This window comes from Trichosurus vulpecula, chromosome 8 (assembly GCF_011100635.1).
Source record: "Trichosurus vulpecula isolate mTriVul1 chromosome 8, mTriVul1.pri, whole genome shotgun sequence".
Lineage (NCBI taxonomy): Eukaryota > Metazoa > Chordata > Mammalia > Diprotodontia > Phalangeridae > Trichosurus > Trichosurus vulpecula.
The window spans coordinates 211592095-211611424 of record NC_050580.1 but is presented as its reverse complement, the minus strand read 5'-3'; positions in this window follow the sequence as shown (position 1 = coordinate 211611424).

The following is a 19330-nucleotide window of genomic DNA, read 5'->3' as shown; positions in this document are numbered from 1 at the left end:
TTAGATAGCAATTTGTCTAGAGGAAAAAAGATACAGGAGTGCTAATACACTGTTAGCTCAATATGAGGCAACAAAATGACATGACAGACAAAGAATTGAGATTCCAGTAGTAAGGAAGTGATCATCCCTTTATACTCTGCTCAGGTCAGATAACATCTAGAATGTTCAATTCCAGATGCTACAGTTAAGGAAGATGTTAATTTAAAAAAAAAAGCATATAGAGGAGGACAACAAAGATGTGAAGTGCCTTGGTTCCATGTAGTATAAGAACGATATTAAGAAAACACAGATAAGAGAAAACCCGGGGAGATGTAATAGTTGTTCAAGCATTCAACTGGTTGTCTTGTATAAGTAAGGTTTGGTTTTTTTGGCACCAATCATGAACTAAAAGTGATGACTGGAAAGTGTAAAGAGATCATTTTAGGCTTGATGTAAGAAAAAACAAATTCCTCATGTAAGGGTGTGAGTGTGAGTGTGAGTGTGTGTGTGTGTGTGTGTGTGCGCGCGTGCGCATGTTTGTGTGTGTGTGTTTCACTCATGTAGGTTATATGCATGCCCACATAGTTTTATCTAAATGTAGTTCACTGGAAAGTGTGAATAGATATCCACACAATCTTGCCCATCTCTCTCCAAAAGAGACTTTGATTCCTGCCAGGAGGAGGGTTAAACATTGATGACATGGGTCTGGCCTGCTCTGCTCTTCTCAGAGAAAGGATACTGGGCTAGAATTATATTTCTCTGCCCCTTTAAATATTGCTAATCTAGGGGAAACTATTTTTAGTTTTAAACTGTTTTTCCTAGTCTTTATACCTTAAAAGGGAAAGGCTCCCCTAAGCCATATCTGAAGGTCTGATTCCTTTCCCACCAAATGCTAAGTACCTCAAGACCATCACAAATCAGAAATCGTGGCTGTACCCATTTAAAGCAGCTGATGGCAAATAAAACTCAGAGAGGTTGTACACATTAGAACGTACAAGTCAATACACAGAGTAAATGAATTTCCACTGAGGCTGAGATATGAGTAAAGGAGAGAGGGAGAGAGAGACAGAGAGAGAGAGAGACAGAGAGAGTCCCCAGTTTCCCCCAAAAGGAAATTCCCTGAAGTCTCTAGTGAGCAAGGTGGAAATAGGTACGTGCTCGAGGCACCAGTTTCTCTAAATATCGGTTTCTTCCCTAAGTCTTTCTCTTCCTCCAGGAACCTTTCCCGAAAGGGAGCCTGTAAATGCGTATGTCTTCTCTTGTGTCTGGAACCCAGAAAAAGAAAAACTCTGCCCCTCTTAACGGGCAAAAGGCGTCAGATAATCATTGTCTTCACCAAACAGAAGGATCTTATGCAAATACCCAAACCTGAACCCTGGGTTAAACTAACAATTAAAACTTCCACAAGGCGGAATGGGATTCCTTAAAAGGCAGTGGGTTCCTCCTCGCCGGAGATGTTCAAGCGGAGGCGGCCACTTCTCGGGCAGAATACTATAGTAGGTATTCTCTTCCAAGTAAGGGCAGAACCAAACAGTTGGCTCAATGACCAACTCTGAAATTCTACGATTCGTCTGTCAGGCCTGCGCCTGCACAACTTGCTCCGAGCCAGAAGATGCCGGTCACTCGGGAAAATGTGGGGCTGCCACTGCGCACGCTCCTGTGTATCACGTGACCCGCGGCAACCAACCATCGTCGGTCTGTCTCTAGTCTGACCTGTCTGCCATCGGAAGAAGTTTACAAGTGGTCCGGTCTGATGTGTATTGTCGTTGTCTTATAAGGGGATTCGAGGTATTCATTGGTCAGTGGTCATTCTGATTCTTTTCGAACATTCCATTTTATTGAGATATGATGAAGATCAATGAATAAATGCCTTCAAAATTATGTTACTTCTACTCTATATTTCTGTTTACCTTTGGCCAGGTCAGACCCCCTCCATGGCTTTTGCAGGATTTTTGGATTTAGAATTCCACCTTTTAAGTGCAATTCAGTTCAGTCTTTTTTTTTTCTGTTGTATCCAACTCATGAATCCATTTGGGATTTTCTTGGCAAAGATACTGGAGTGGTTTGCCATTTCCTTCTCCAGCTTATTTTACAAATGAGGAAACTGAGGCAGAGTTAAGTGACTTGCCCAGGGTCACATGGCTAGTAAGTGTCTGAAGCCAGATTTTAATTCAGGAAGATGAGTTTTCCTGACTTCGGGCCAGGCACTCTATCCACTGTGCCACCTAGCTGCAATTCAATTTAGGGTTATCTGGGGTTATTTGGTTAGTGTATTTAACTCATGAATACTCGAGTGTTCACTCAAAAGTAAATTATTGAGTGCTTACTATAAGTGAGCACTGTACTAAATACTTCACGGGATATGAAGATGATTAAGCAATCATGGATCTTTCCCTTAAAAAGCTTATAGACTAGTTGAGTAAATGAGACACGTATAGAAATTACTATGTATTCTGAGGTCCAGAGCTTTCCAGAGATCCTGGGCTCACACAGGTGGGGTCCAGTCCTGGTGGCTTGACACTCAGAGGCTCATTTTCTTTCTTTGGTTCATGCCCTCACACCAGAGTGTTACTCTGGGAAAATCTATAACTTAAATTTATGTATAGCTCAGGCCTTATTCAAATATATCTTACCCACTCCTGCACAGGTATTCAATGCATAGTAAGAATCTCAAGTATAGATTCTGGAGGACAATTTGGAACTACGCCCAAAGGGCTATAAAACTGTGCATACCCTTTGATCGAGCAATACCACTGCTAGGTCTGTATCCCAAAGAGATTTTTTTAAAATGCGAAAAGGACTTGTACAAAAAAAAATTTTTATAGCAGCTTATCTTAAAAAGCGGCTAAGAATTGGAGATGGACAGTATGCCCATCAATTGAGTAACAAGTTGTAGTATATGATTGTAATGGAATATTATTGTGCTGTAAGAAATGACAAGCAGGATGATTTCAGAAAAACTTGGAAAGATTTGCATGAAATGATACAAAGTGAAGTGAGCAGAGCCAGGAGAACATTGTACACAGCAACAGCAATATTGTTTGATGAAGAACTGTGAATGACTTAGCTATTCTCAACAATACAATGATCCAAGACAATTCCAAAGAACTCATGATGAAAAATGCTATCTGCCCCTAGAAAAAGGTTGTCTGAATGTAGACTGAAATATACTTTTTTTTTTACTTTTCTTTCCTTTTCTTTTGTTTTTTTTCTTCCTTCCTTCCTTTTTTCCTTCCTTCCTTCCTTCCTTCCTTCCTTCCTTCCTTCCTTCGTCCCTCCCTTCCTTCCTTCCTTCCTATCTTTGAGTCTTCTTGCACAAAATAACTAATATGGAAATGTTTTACATGATTACACATATATAACCTATATCAGATTGCTTGCCATTTCAGGAAGAGGGAAGGAGAGGAAGGGAGGGGTAGAATTTGGAACTCAAAACTTTAAAAAAAATGTTAAAAATTGTTTTTACATGTAATTGGAGGAAAATAAAATATCATTAAAAAATAAAAAAGGACCATTCAAAGAGGAAAAAAGTCTCAGATATAGAACACCCTTTATTTTAACCACCACAAAATAAGGTGCAAAGAACTCAAAGGAGCCTATGAATAAATTCAGAAACATAAAACACTAAGTCCATTAGACTCCCAATAGAAAGTAAAAAGCCTTTGGGAAACTTCTGAACTCTCCTCATTGACCTCAGATCTACAGAGCATGAGCAATTCACAAAAAGAAAAGGTTGACAAATTTCTGTTCTCCTGCCCTGTCTCCTACCCTCAACCGCAGCTTGGCTTTAATCCTCATTTAGGGCAGTCTGTGGATGGTTCCCTTCTCCGTTATGAGGCATGGCAGTCTCCTAGGTGGTCTAGGTAGTCTCCTAGGTGGTCTAGGTACTTAAAGTCAAGATCTCTTGGTGACTCTTGAACTGGCAAGGCAAATCCATTCTCAGGGCCACCAGACTCTGACTTGTGCTTAGATAATGGAATTAGATGGATGAAATAAAGTAGAATGAAATAGAGATCCAGGAACTATTCTAAAAAGAGTTCGAACCATTGGCTTTCAATTGTCAGTCAAGTCACTGGGGACCAATCAGAGGAGCTCCGTCTGACCTTTCAGCAATGGGCTAACCTATCTGACCACTTCCATGGGAGATAACCTTCCAAAACAAATCTATGGCTTGTAATCTCATCAAGTTGATTGGGGAGATAAAGTTATTCAGGGGCTTCCCAGGTCATATCCATTACAGCTATAAAAGATAAATACAATGAATGACATAAGTGAAGTATGGAAACTCAAAGCAAACTAACATATGGATATACCACAGGAATAAGAGTAAATTGGTGCAACACAATGAATAGAGTTGAAGAGGATTCTCTATACTCTGACAAGAGGCGCTAAATGTGCTTGGAGTTGATTACGCAAGAATACTACTCTCTATAAAGGGCAATAGACTCAGTTGGTAAAAGGCAAATGATTGGTCTAGTGGGATTAAGTGTTAAATTCTTAGTAAAATATGAGGATTCTGGAAATTTGGTTGTACAGACTTGTGGCATGAAGAGGGAAACCAAGGTTTGTTTTACCTAAAAAATGGAAGGTGTTGGTGAGATTAGAGGAAAAAACAGTATGAGAAACAGTAATAACTTTAGGTGGATATGACCTTGGGTTCTTTAAGTCTATGCACAATCTCTGATAGATCCTATCATGTTGGGAGGGCTACCATGTATGTACATGTGTGTATATATATGTATATGTATATATTTATAAGTGTATATATATATGTGTATATATACATATATATGTGTGTGTGTGTGTGTGTGTGTGTGTGTGTGTGTGTGTGTGTGTGTGTGTACACAGATTATATTTGTCCCCTGAGGACCTACCTAGCAAAGAGATTTACCAGCAGAAGTTTGGCCAACAGGTGATTATTTTTTTTTTTTTGGCGATAGCATTTGATTAAACTATCAGCGAAGGTATTTAAAAATGGGTGTTTGAGTCAAAGGCAGAGAGGTATAGTGTAGGATTAGCTTGAAAACAGGAATACTTGGGTTAGAATTTTGTCTCTCATGCTACTGGCTATGTGACCCCGTGCAAGGCATTTAACCTCTCAGTGTGCTAGGCAATTCTCTAAGGCAGAATTTACAGAGGAGGTGCCAACTTGCGTTGCTAGAGGGAATTTCCTCATTTTGGATTTCACCATATCATTGAAATCAAAGGTCCCATCCCTATGCTGACTGTATCAGTAAGAAAAGTACCTATGCTGATAAGGTCACAAATCTTCAGAAGTATCAAAATATTGTCATAATCTGAATAGTATTGTGTCCTTATTGTGTACATGACATTGTGCTCAGTTCTATATTTAGTGCAGTTGACCTGAAGGGCATTAAATTTATTTACTTGAACCTAGAAATTTTTGGCCTCTGCTAGAGGCCAGGAAAGAGAGAGGAATCATCTGTACCAATTTTATATTTACTAATATCTGAGGGCTGAAAGGTTTTTGCACTTCTAATAAAGACAGATGCACCTGTTGCAATATCATTGCACTCTATTGGTGAAGTGGAGTAATTAAAGGACAGGGATGATGTCATTTTTCCAATAGAAAAAAATAAATGATGAGCCAGAGCCAAATTCCTGTTTAGGGCACCATGATGAATTCGTTATTGGGTGTACAATTAATGAACTAAATAAAACTTTAGAAATGTTTGGTTTAAAAAAAAAAAGTAAGATGAGATAATCCTGAATCCCAGTATCATCTTGGTTCTGTCATCTAGCTTAGTCCAATGTAGGGCAAAGAAAATAGTGCTACAAAAATGGTTAGTGGAATCCCTTAACACTCCCCTCCTGGAACATTGGCTGAGAGAGAATGGTGAAGAGAAGATACCTGAGCAGATTTTGGTGTTATTGTGGATTTTTCCAGTCTCTTGAATTTTCTCTTATTATAAAAAGTCAAAGATTATAGGAAGGCCACTAATAGAAAATATAATTTGTGTCAAAAGTCATTTTACACAAAGTGACCATATTTGTTTTTTTTAGGTACCGATACGGACTTGAATGGCGGGACCTTTTCCTCACCTCCCCTCTAATTACAAGAAGAGGTATGACTTCAAACTCCAGAGCAAATGGATCTTGAATTACTTTGAAAGTTATCATATTGCCACCTTACTTGAATCATTGATTTGTATTCATAAAGTATGTGCCATCCCAAGTTTACCTAACATAAATTTTTCCTAGGATATTTCCTATTCAAGGAAGGATGGAAATAAGCATTTATAAAATACCTACTTTGTGACAGGCACAATCAAATGAGATGATATTTGTTACAAATATCATCCCTTTGATACTTACAATAACCCTGGGAGATAGGTGCTATTATCGTCCCCATTTTACAATTGAAGAAACTGAGGAAGACAGAGATTAAATGACTTTGCCCAGGGTCACAGGCCTGCTAAGTGTCTGATGTACTCAAATGTTCCTGAATTCAGGCTCAGAGCACTATCTATAGTGCCATTTAGCTGTCATTATAAATCAGAACTAATCAATTAAAAACTTAATTTAAAGAATAAAATTAAAAGTAGCATGGCAAAATAGAAAATAGGCCTGAAGTCAAAAAACCTGTGACTCTCTGTACATCCAAGATTTTTCAACTTCTCTGAACCTCAATTTCTATATCTGCAAAATGGGGATAACTGTATTGGCAATATCTGCAATATTGCTCAAAAGAGATATGTAAATATGTTTAATATATGTAAATTGCATGTGTAAGTATATCTAAACATGCTGTAAATTGTAAAGGAATATATGAATGTAAATCCAAATATGCAAATGATTTTGCAGCCTCAACAATATGGATGCTCCCTCCATTGAAGCAAAACATAAGCTCTTGTTCTGTGATCATCCTGTACAACTCTTATTCATGTCCTCCAATAAGATTGCACAGGAAGTCTGCCCAAATTGCTGAGGACCATCCTTGCTTTCTTTTAACATTGTAAGGTGCCATCAAAGCGTACAAGCTATCTATCAATTCTCTTTCTCTCTCTCTCTCTCTCTCTCCCTCTCTCTCTCTCTCTCTCTTTCTTTCTCTCTCTCTCACACACACACACACACACACACACGCACACGCACACGCGTGCTCACGCGCGCGCGCACACACACACACACACACTCAGTCTCTCCCTTATTCTCATCTTATGCATATCTTTGATAACTAACTTTTACTCAAATTTTTATTCATAACCAGTCAATCATTTAACAGGCACTCACTGGCCCTAAGCATCATTTTAGGCGCTAAGAGTGCAGATATAAAAATAAAGACCTCTGTTCTCAAGGAGCTTACATTCTATTAAAATTCATTTATCAGAGAAATTTGTAGTCATTAAAGAAACTTTGTAATTTATCATTTAGAACCCTGATCCTTCATCTTTTTTATCTTAATACCCTTTTAAACTCTTAAAAATTATTGAAGTCCCCAAAATGTCTTGTGGAATATGACATTAGCATATTAGAAATTAAAATGTCAGTATTATTTTAAAAATAGTTTTGACCTCACAGACCCCATAAAAGGGTCTTGGAGAACCCCAGGGGTCCTGGGGCACACTTTGAGAACTTCTAATTTAGACAATAGACATTCTTTTTGTAAACGGTTATTCTTTTCTTTTAGTTTTGCTTTTAACATAACCACCTATTCTTCTGACTCTTATTGGGAGTAAATAGTTTAAAGAGTCACCTAGGACAGAGATTTTAGCATTTTTGGTATTATGATCCCTTTTTGCAGTCAGATGAAATCTGTATACTTCTCAGAATAATATTTTTAAATATTTAAAATATATAGAGTTACAAAGGAAACCAATTATGCTGAAATACAATTTTTGTTGTCTTCAGTTGTATCAGTCACGTTTGACTCTTTGTGACCCCTTTTGGGGTTTTCTTTGCAAATATATATAATAACAGTGCTACTTGAAGCTGTTTTGGAGGCAACCATACACACAGGAGGACTGCTAGCATGGGTTCTTTGATCCGTTTTTCTAAAGGAAAGCAACTTTAAAGGGGTCAACAATCTTACTTTAATTAAACATGTGTTTTCCCAAATTACTTAGAGTATCAACTTTTACTCCTAAATCATGAACCCATTTTGACTTTATTTTGGTATATGGTGTAAGATATTGGTCTATGCCCAGTTTTTGCCCTACCATTTTCCAATTTTCCCAACAGTTTTTGTGAAATAGTGAATTATTAGCCCAGAAACTGGCTTCTTTGGGTTTATCAAAGAGTAGATTGCTAAACTTGTTGATTTCACCTACTTGTGTACCTATCCTATACCACTGATCCACACCCCTGTTTCTTAACCAGTACCAGGCAGTTTTGATGACTGCTGCTGTGTAGTACAGTTTAATATCTGGTGTGGCTAAACCACCATCCCTAGCATGTCTTTTCATTAATATCCTAGATACTCTAGACCTCTTGTTTTTCCAAATGAATTTTGTTATTATTTTGTCCAGCTCAGTAAAAAAAAATTTTGGTAGTTCGATTGGTATGGCACTGAATAGATAGATTAATTTAGGTAGAATTGTCATTTTTATTATATTAGCTCGGCCTAACCATGAGCAACTGATATTTCTCCATTTATTTAGATCTGATTTTATTCGCGTGAAAAGTGTTTCATAGTTATGTTCATATAGGCCCTGGGTTTGTCTTGGCAAATAGACTCCCAAATATTTTATAGTGCCTTCAGTAACTTTGAATGGAATTTCTCTTTCTATCTCTTGCTGTTGGGCTTTGTCAGTAATGTATAGGAATGCTGAGGATTTATGTGGGTTTATTTTATATCCTGCAACTTTGCTAAAGTTGTTTATTATTTCAAGTAGTTTTTTACTTGATTCTCTAGGATTCTCTAGATAAATCATCATATCATCTGCAAAAAGTGATAATTTAGTTTCTTCTTTTCCTATTCTAATTCCTTCAATTTCTTTTTCTTCTCTTATTGCTACAGCTAATGTTTCTAGAACCAAATTGAATAATAGGGAAAATTGGGAAAGCAAGGAATAGTTTACTTATCAGATTTGTGGAAAAGTAAAGAATTCATGACCCAACAAGAGATAGAGAGCATTACAAAATGCAAAGTGGATAATTTTGATTATGTCAAATTGAAATGTTTTTGTACAAAAAAAGCCAATGCAACAAGAATTAGGAGGGAAGCAGAAAATTGGGAGAAAATCTTTGCAACTAGTATCTCTGATAAAGGCCTCATCTCTAAAATATACAGGGAGCTAAGCCAAATATATAGGAATACAAGCCATTCCCCAATTGAGAAATGGTCAAAGGATATGAACAGGCAGTTTTCAGAGGAAGAAATTAAAGCTATCTACAGGCATATGGAAAAATGCTCTGGATCGCTGCTGATTAGAGAAATGCAAATCAAAACAACTCTTAGATACCACATCTCTCCTGTCAGATTGGCTAAAATAACAAATCAGGAGAATGATAAATGCTGGAAAGGATGTGGGGAAATTGGAACATTGTTGCATTGCTGGTGGAGTTGCGAGCTGATCCAGCCATTTTGGAGGGCGGTGTGGAACTATGCCCAAAGGGCTATAGAAATGTTCATACCCTTTGACCCAGTAATACCACTTCTAGGGTTGTATCCCAAAGAAATCACGCAAGCGGGAAAAGGACCCATATGTACAAGAATATTTATAGCAGCTCTCTTTGTGGTAGCCAAGAATTGGAAAGCAAAGGGATGCCCATCAATTGGGGAATGGCTGAACAAGCTGTGGTATATGAAGGTGATGGAATACTATTGTGCCATAAGAAATGGGGATGATGCAGACTTCATAACAACCTGGAAAAACCTACACGACATAATGCTGAGTGAGCGGAGCAGAGCCAGGAGAACGTTGTGCACAGCCACAGATATGTGGATTCCGTGAGGACCAACCCTGACATACTGCGCTTCTCTCAGCAACCTAAAGGGGCAAGGACAACTCCAGGGGACTCACGATGGAGAATGCTATCTTCATTCAGAGAAAGAACTGCGAAGTTTGAATACAGACTGAGGCACACTACTACATGCTCGCCTTTCTGCTTCTCTTTTGTTTTTGGTTTTGGGGTTTTTTTTTTGTTTTTTTTTTGGTTCTGTTTCTTCTTTCTCATGATTCATTCCATTGGTCAAAATTCTTCTCCACGACTTGACTAGAGCATAAATTAATTCAATGCGAAGTTATACATGACAGTTATATGAGACTTCATGCCGTCTTGGGGAGGGAGGGGGGAGGGAGGGGAGAAAAACTGGAACTCAAAACTATGTAGAACCGTGTGTGGTAAACTAAAAATAAATAAAAAAACAAATTAAAAAAAAAAAAAAATTAAACATGTGTGTGTGTGTCTGTGTGTGTGTGTATACACACACACACACACACAAACACACATATATATACATATATATATATATATATATATATATATATATACACACACACATATATATTTCACTTAGTTCAAGGGAAAAGTCAGCATCCTAAACCTCAGAGAAAATACAAACAGAGATTACAAACATGAATTACAAACAGAGAAAATAGCACAGATCAACAGACAGGGCTTCTGACTGTCTGAGAAATTAGCACAGATCAACAGACAGATCCAACTGTCTGACAACAGAAATACATACATAGTTACCAGAGAGAAAAGCACCAACATCTGGGTTTTCAAAGCCAGGGGGCTCCTTAACAGCTACCCAGAGTCTTGTCTGGCCAAATCACAAGAACATTCTTCCAATGAGTGAGCCCCAAAGCAAAATGCTAACCTCAGAGTATATATATATATATATATATATATATATACACTTCTCAGAGCCGGAGGGCATCACAACCCTTGTGACCCAGTGCTTAATTAGAAATTAGCAAAAGGTGTGAGCCTTCCTACAAACAAGCCTCCCCTAATAAAGCTTCCCTTAATGGGCTCCACGTGAGGCCTGTTAATGGGTGGGGAAGATCTTCTATTCCATTAACATTACAAGATACTGGAATGGTTTGCCATTTCCTTTTCCAGCTCATTTTACAGATGGGAACACTGAGACAAACAGAACTAAGTGACTTGCCCAGGGTCATACAGCTAGTAAGTGTCTGAGGCTGGATTTGAACTCAGGTCTTCCTGACTCCAAGCCTGGCACTTTATCCACTACACCACCTAGCTGCACATACAATTATCAAACCATTAAAACACACAAGTTCACCAACACCAAGTTAAGAATTCCTGACCTAGAAGAATGCACATAGAACATGGTTGTGCTGTGCAAGTAAACTGTGAAAGAACTGACTACTCTGATCAATATAGTAATCTAAGGCAATTGCAAAAAAATGATGATGAAAAATGCTATCCACCTTCAGCAACAGAAGTGATGAACTCTGAGTGCAAATTAAAGTATAATTTTCTCATTTTTTGCCTTTTTTGTGATATGATTAGTATGAAAATGTTTTGCATGATTTCACATATAAAATTGATATTGATGAGGTGCTTGTGCTTGGACCCTAAATTCTAACAGCCTCTGCTTGGGTGCCTATGCCTGAACCCCAATTCCAAAATATCCAGTTCTCATAAACACATACAGTTCTCAAAACATGTTCTCTCTTACACATCTAGTTCTCAAAACATATTCTCTCTCAGGCTGTCTCTCTCTAGCTAAAGGGCAGCCTGACCCAAGTTATCTCTGCTTCTTCCTTCGTAAGCAGCTATGCACAACTGTAGATTAAATTCCAGATTCTGATAATTGACTGAACACTGAGTCATAACCATATTTACTATTCACTGCCCTTTCTAACATGTATCTTAGAGATAGTATTTTGTCTAACAAGATGCTAGATGAGAAAATATTCCCTTTAGCCCCCATGTTTCACAGTAAAGACCACACCCCCCAGTAACACCCCCACCCCCACCCCGTGGGCTACTTCCTAGAGAACTCTGGGTAATACACCTGTGAGGTAGATACTAAATGCGCATATTCCTTTAAGAACTAACCACTCCCTGAACACACCCTAAACCACTCCCTAATCCCACCCCCAAACACCAAACTGACATATTTTGCCTTTTAACCCTCTATAAAGATTCCCCCTGTACCTCTGTATGGTTGCAGGTTCCCTAAGAACTCTTGCCCACTGAAAAAGCGTAATAAATCTTTGCCTCCCTGACTTAAAGAATGCTTGTGTCCGCAAATTCATTCCAGGTGGCCCCTTCCTGGGAACTTTGGTTTGGGATCCCTGCATCCCTGGGTTTCTTCTCCCCTTCTACAATATCAGTTTGCTTACCTTCTCAGTAGTTGGGGAAGAGGTGGGAGGGAGGGAATTTGGAACTCAAAATTTAAGAAAAGAATGTTAAGAAATAAATGAATTATTTTTTTTTAAAAGCAGATTAGTTACCAGGTGAATGATAGAGATTGTATGCTGGCATAAGTATTGGTAAGGAAGAGATGATCCTAGACTGGAGTGGTTTGAGAATACCTTGCTAAAGTAGATTTGAGTCAGGTCTTGAAGGATGGATAAGACTTGGATAGGTGAGCAAGTGGTGAAAGGTCAATTCAGATAAGGAAAACATTCAGGTACCTATTACTTCATGTCTGTACTTGCTCTTAATTGGCCCATTTCCCTTTCATTCATCCTATAAATTTCTGCAAGATAAATTTTCCAGAGTTACAGATATGACCAAGCCAGTCCCTAGTTTAAACTTTGGAAAATTTATCTTGCAGAAATTTATTAGATGAATGAGAGGGAAATGAGCTAACTGGAATAGAGGGTTTTGACAGATTGATAGTTAGAAAAAGAGGCCGTTTGAGGGTGGCTAGTGATAGACCTTAAATAACTGGCCAGGGAGATTGGATTTTATCCTATAGGAAATGGATTAGTCAATAATCATTTATTAATTGCTTCCCTTGTGCCAGAAAGGTAGCTATGTCATGTCGTAATGGAAAAAGAGCTGACTTCAGATTCAGGATGACTTGACTTCAAGTCTTACCTCTAATACATACTGACTGTATGATCATAGACAAATCACTTATTATGTCAGTACTACAAGCAACATTGCAGATTGGGAAAACCAAAGAAATAACAGGTCTGATTCAAAAGCCAATGAATAAACCAGAAGATACCTGTGCAATGAGCTGAGTTACAGAACAAAAAATACAACAATTCTTGCCTTAAGGAGTGCATGTTCTTTCTGAGGAAACAATATGTATGCATACATGCAAAGTAACTACAGGGTGGTTTCTGACAGGCTAGTGGAAGGAGTGGCATTAAAGGAGAAGGCAGGCGGGAGTGGGAGTTGGGAGTGGCATTTGCAGCTAGTAGAATCAGGAAAGGCTTCATGTAGGAGTTGTCACTTGAGCTGAGCTTTGAAAGAAGAGAGGCAGAGATGAGGAGAGAATGGCTTATAGTCGTGGGGAGCAGCTTGAGCACCGAGATGAAAGATGAAATGTAGGGTCAGGAACAGCAAGTAGACTGGTTTGTCTGGACCATCCAGTTCATGAAGGGGAATAGTGTACAAGTCTAGAAAGGTTGCCTTGGGACAGAGTCCAAAGAGCTTTAAACAAACTGGAAAGCTTATATTTCGTCCTAGAAGTAATAGGGAGCCATTGAAGCATTAGGGGCAGGAAAGTGACAAAAACAGTCTTGTGCATTAGGAATATCACTTTGGTAGCTATATAGAGGGAGAAGAGACATGAGTCAGGGTGACTAAATAGGAAGCAATCCAATTAAATCTATTTGGAACCAGTTAAATGGATAGCCTCAAAAAGTAGTTTAAAGGTTCAGGGTCAAATTAAAATAACATCACCAGTGCTGCTGAGGTCAATACTGGTTCTGTAATGTTTGTTTCACATTTTTATCCATGACTTGGATAAAAGTACGGATGGCCTGTTGGTCAGATTTGCAGATGACACAAAACTGGAGGGGGGTAGCTAATACAAGATAACAGCGTCAGGATACCAAAAGATTTTAACAGGGTGGGCGAGGGGGAGGCAGGATTGAGTTGAATCTAATGAAATAACATTCAGTATGTATAAATGTAAAGTTTTACATATGGTTTCAAAAAATCAGCTTCCCGGGTGCAGGATGGGAAAGATATGGTTAAATGGCTGTGTGTCTAAAAAAGAGATTCAAAGACTTAAGTCTATTACAACCTCAATATAAATCTGCAATGTGATGTGACAGCCAAAATAAGCTCATTTAGTGATCTCAGATTTCCTTAAGGGAGGCATAGGTTCCAGAAATGAGAGGGTGATAGTCCTTCTGTACACTGTTCTATAACAACCACATCTGCAATATGATGTTCATTTCTGAATGTCACAGTGTAAGAAAGATAATGATAAAATATTGATAAAAGGATATTGATACTCTTCACATCCAGGGTACGGTAAGCAAAATGGTAAAGAATAGAGTCAAAGTCATACCAGGATCAACTAAAGGAAATGGAGATGATTAACCTGGGGAAGGTAAGACTGATGAAGTACATGATAGCTGTGTTCAAGTATTAGAAGGCTGTCATATTGAAAGGGGATTAGATATTCCTTTTGGCCTCCAAAAGCCAAAACCAAAGGCTAGAACTAAGAAGCTAATTTAGGATTGAGGTCAGGGAAGTAATTCAAAAATTAGAGCGTCTATTTACACGCACTTAATTAGTTGCTTAACATGAGGGGCAATGCAGTGTAGAAGAAAGAGGTGACCTTGAAATACAAGGCTTGACTTCTACTCCTGGCAAGATGGGCAAGGCTCTTAGTATCTTAGTGCCCCAGGAAACTCACTAAGACTCACTAAGTTGAAGAGGAGGTGTTGATCAGTAGAGGGATTTTCTTCATCTACCACTAAACCAATGAAATTACATGTCTGGTCCCTGTCCACTATATAGTACATAGATAAATAGATGAGGTGGGAGGAGAGACAGAGAGAGGGAAATAGCCCTATCTATAGATAAAAGATATAGATACATGCATACATGTACATGTTTTTGTCTGTTGAGTCATTTTCAATTGTGTCTAACTCTCCACGACCCTTTTTGAGGTTTTCTTGGCAAAGATGCTGGAGTGGTTTGCTATTCCCTTCTATAGCTCATTTTACAGATGAGGAACTGAGGCAAACAGGGTTAAGTGACTTGTCCAGGGTCATACAACTAGTAATTGAGGCTGGATTTGAACTCAGGTCCTCCTGATTCCAGGGCCAGTACTCTATCCACTGTACCACCTAGCTGCCCCATGTATACGTATATGTGTGTACACACACACACACACACACACACACACACACACACACACACTCAGCTCCTTGAGAGCAATGCCTGTCTTTTGTCTCTTTTTGAGACAAAGCTTAGCACAGTGTCTGGCACATAGTAGGTGTTTAATAAATGTTTACTGACTTTTTGATTTGCTTATTGATTGATCAAGGTACATTATGTACATATATAAAAGCATTATATTTATAAACATATATTATCCCTTATATAGTATAATGCTCTTATATGGCTTATATAATAATAATGAAAAATAAAAAGATACAGAAGATACAGAAAGAAACATCAAGCACATTGGGCTTATGCTCTGTGACAGATTCATCAAGAACGTGGACAAAAATCACCCACATAGGAAGGGTATTAATGAGTTGCGATTTGTGCCAATTGTAAGTTACCCAAATCAGTGACATCATGGTTCCACTTAAGTAATAAAAAATGGCAGATAAATTGGAAGAGGGAAGACACTGGAAACAGAGATGCAAATTAGCAGGCTATTGAAGTCCTGAACTAGGGGAGTGGCTGTGTACCTGGAAAGAAAGGCACAGCTATGAAAGAGCTTTGTGGGGGTAGAATTGACAAAATTTGCCAGCTGATTAGATGTGTGGAGTGAGGGAGAAGGAATAGTAGACGGTTGTGAACCTAGGGGACTTAGAGCATGGGTAGTGCCCTCATAGAAGGCTCTTAACAAATACGTGGTTGAATACAAGCAATATATTTAAAAAGTATTATTCATATAAGGAATTTATCACCATACATACTCACATATACACACACAAATTTATCATATGATTTACATATAGCATCACATTAAACAGTGAGGCAGTATACTGTCACAGATAGAGAACTGGGCTTGGAACCAGGAAGACCTGAATTTAAGTTGAAATTCTGACACATACTGGATAGATGACCCTGGGTCACTTAACCTCTCAGTGCTCTGGTGCTCTAAGGAATTCTCTAATTGTAAGTAGTTGACAAGGTGCCAACCTACATTGGTAGAGAGAATTTCCTCATCCACCCTACAATAATGAAATAACAAATCCAGTCCACACACACACACACACACACACACTCACACACACACACACACACAGTACAGAGTGATTTCAGGAGAGTCTCAGATCAGCACCCAGGAGAGCACTAATAACTGGGGAAATCAGAAAAGCCTCAGGCATCTAAAAGGATGTGCCATTTGAGCTGAGCTTATTACCCATGTGACTCAGGCAATGCACAATTTCTCTCAGACTCAGTTTCATCTATAAAATGAGGGCATTGGACTAGATGAATTCTAAAGTCTCATCTAGCTCTAAATCCGATGAGCCTGTGATATCCATTGTATTTCTTTTTAGACAGCTTTGCTCACATTCACACCTGGGCTATTGAGAAACAGGAGGTATGTTCTTACATCCCTTAAGTACAGTAAACACATCTTGCCTTGTCATGTGTATACACAAGAAGAGTTCCACCTCTTCTACACATGTCTCCGAAATGTTCTGTGGTATCTAAATTTCCCTGAAGATAAAACCTAAAATCCTCATTTGCACAAGGCCTCAGATTTGTTCTAAGAGGGCACTAGATAACCTAACAGAACTGAGGATGCTTATCCTGGAGAAATGAAGTCTTGTGGTGCTGAGATAGTTATCTTTAAGTATTTGAAATGTCATATGTAAGGGAGATTACTTGTTGTGCTTATCTCCAGAGAGTAGAAGTGGGAGCAATGGATAAAAGTTTCAGAGAGGCAGATTTAGATTCTATATAAAGATAAATTTCCTAACAATTAGGCCTATCCCAAAGTGAAATGGGCAGCCTCTGAAGGTAGAGGATTCCCCTTCAGTAGAGGTCATCAAATGAAAGATGAATGACATGGAAGATGTCACTTATCAAGAATGTTATAAGGGGGGTTTGAACCAGAAGACTTTTGAGGACCTTTCTAAGGAGGTCCTGGGATTTCAAGTTGATTTTTTAAATCTCTCAGTGACTGTCATCCTAAATCACGTTTCTCCTTCGTTGGTAGACTTCCAGAAATAGTCCATCCTTGTTGCATGCACTTCTTTATCAACCACTTGCTCTCACCCCCATCCCTGTATTCTTCACAGTCACCAGGGACCGCTTAATCACCAAATGCATTGGTCTTTTCTCAGTCTTGATCCTCCCTGATGTTTCTGCAGCACTGAAAGCTATGAATTACTCCTCCTTCTAGAGACCCCTTTCTCTCTTGACTCTTTTCTCATTGCTCTTTGCCACTTCTCTGCCTGTCTGACCATTCCTTTTTTCTTTTTTATTAGTTTTTTGTCTTGGGCTTACCCCCTAAATGTAGTTGTTGGCAATATCATTTGCTCTTATAGCTTCAGTTATTACATCTTTGCAAATGCTTCCCAAATATGCATATATAATACATTAATATATACATAATATATAAGTATATAATCCCCTCTATATGTATATATACATTCATATTCCCACTTCTCTTTGCCTTCTCTCTTAATTTCCTCCTTGCTCCAGCCTTATTTCTAATTAATTTTTATTTTAAAATGTATACATTTAAATAATACATTTGCTTGATTTAATGATATTTTTCATAAATACCTGTGGAATAAACATCTGTGGTCAACCCTGCCCTTATGTTGCCTGGGGTCCCTTTGTTTGAAGCAAGAAGGAGCCCAGGAGAGCCATGCAAGAGAAAAAGACCTATCCTAGTACTAGACAATCCCCTAGAGTTTTGTTCTCTAAGTGGGGGCATAAATGTGAGCTATTTCATAACTACTCTTTTAAGGACAGAATTACCATGAATGTGAGCAATATTTTATAAATCTGCCTTGTAGATTTGAACAGGTTTCATTGATATATATACATACAAATACATGTACATATATACACATATGTACATACACACAAAATCTCTCCCCTACCTCAAGCCATCCTCGGTAAAGCTACCAAAGTAAACCCCAGTGGCTATTATTATATCCAGGATCAATTACAAAGTCTTTGGCTTTTAAAGCTCTTCAAAGCCTGATCCCTTCCTATATATCCATTGTTATTACATTCTAGGCACCCACTGCTCTCTACAATACAACTATATTGACCTATTTGCTGTTCCTAATATATGACATTCTATCTCTTACATCTCTGTTACTTCTGTAAAAATATGATTTATGATTATAGATTATGATGATATATATACTCAGTAAATACACACTAAAATGCACATAGAGTGATCATATTCAATGTTAATTTGAATATTCATAAACTAATATAGTTCTTGAGTTCAGAATGGAGAATTGAATAACTTCAGTCAGTCAATCAGTCGATGTGCATTTATTTATCACCTGCTGTGTACCAGGCCTGGTACTAAGCGCTGGGAATACAAAGAAAAGCAAAAGATAGTTCCTGTTCTCAAGGAACACACACTGTAATTGAAGAGACAACATGAAAACAACTATGCACGATAAATTGTAGATGGAAGAGAGTAGCATTAAGGGGAATCAGGAAAGGCTTCTCATAGAAAGTGGGATTTTAACTGGAACTTGAAGTAAGCCAGGAGGCAGAGATTAGGAGGGAGATAATTCCAGGCAGAAAGGGTCTCCAGTGCAAATGTCTGGAGTCTTGAGCTAGAAGAATATTTTTGTGATTTCTTTTATATTATTTATATTTTAAAATCCTAATCAGAGCAGGACATTCAAAGCATTACAGCACCATCTGGTTAAGTTTTCATTAGTGTTTCAATTATAGCCTTTACTCACAAGAGGTCTAACCACAACTTTTGTAAGGGCATGAGACCATACACTTTTAGCCTCAAGCAAAAAATAAGAACTACTGTAATGATTATTGAAAGGGAAAATACTCACAAAATTTTGATCAACACGATCATTCATTTTGAATTCTGTAAAAAGGAAATGTGCTCAATCTTTTTCAATGAACTGCCCCACCAAGTGGATGAATATATGAGGTTTTAATATATCTCTAGTAATAATATACAGACAAATAGATTAGGATATTATGGCTCCTTTGGGGGATGTTCTCCTGTCACACAAGTGAGCCCTGAATTTAGAAAGACATTATATAACAGCTTCTATGGGTTGTTATCAAGTGAGAAATTCTCCAT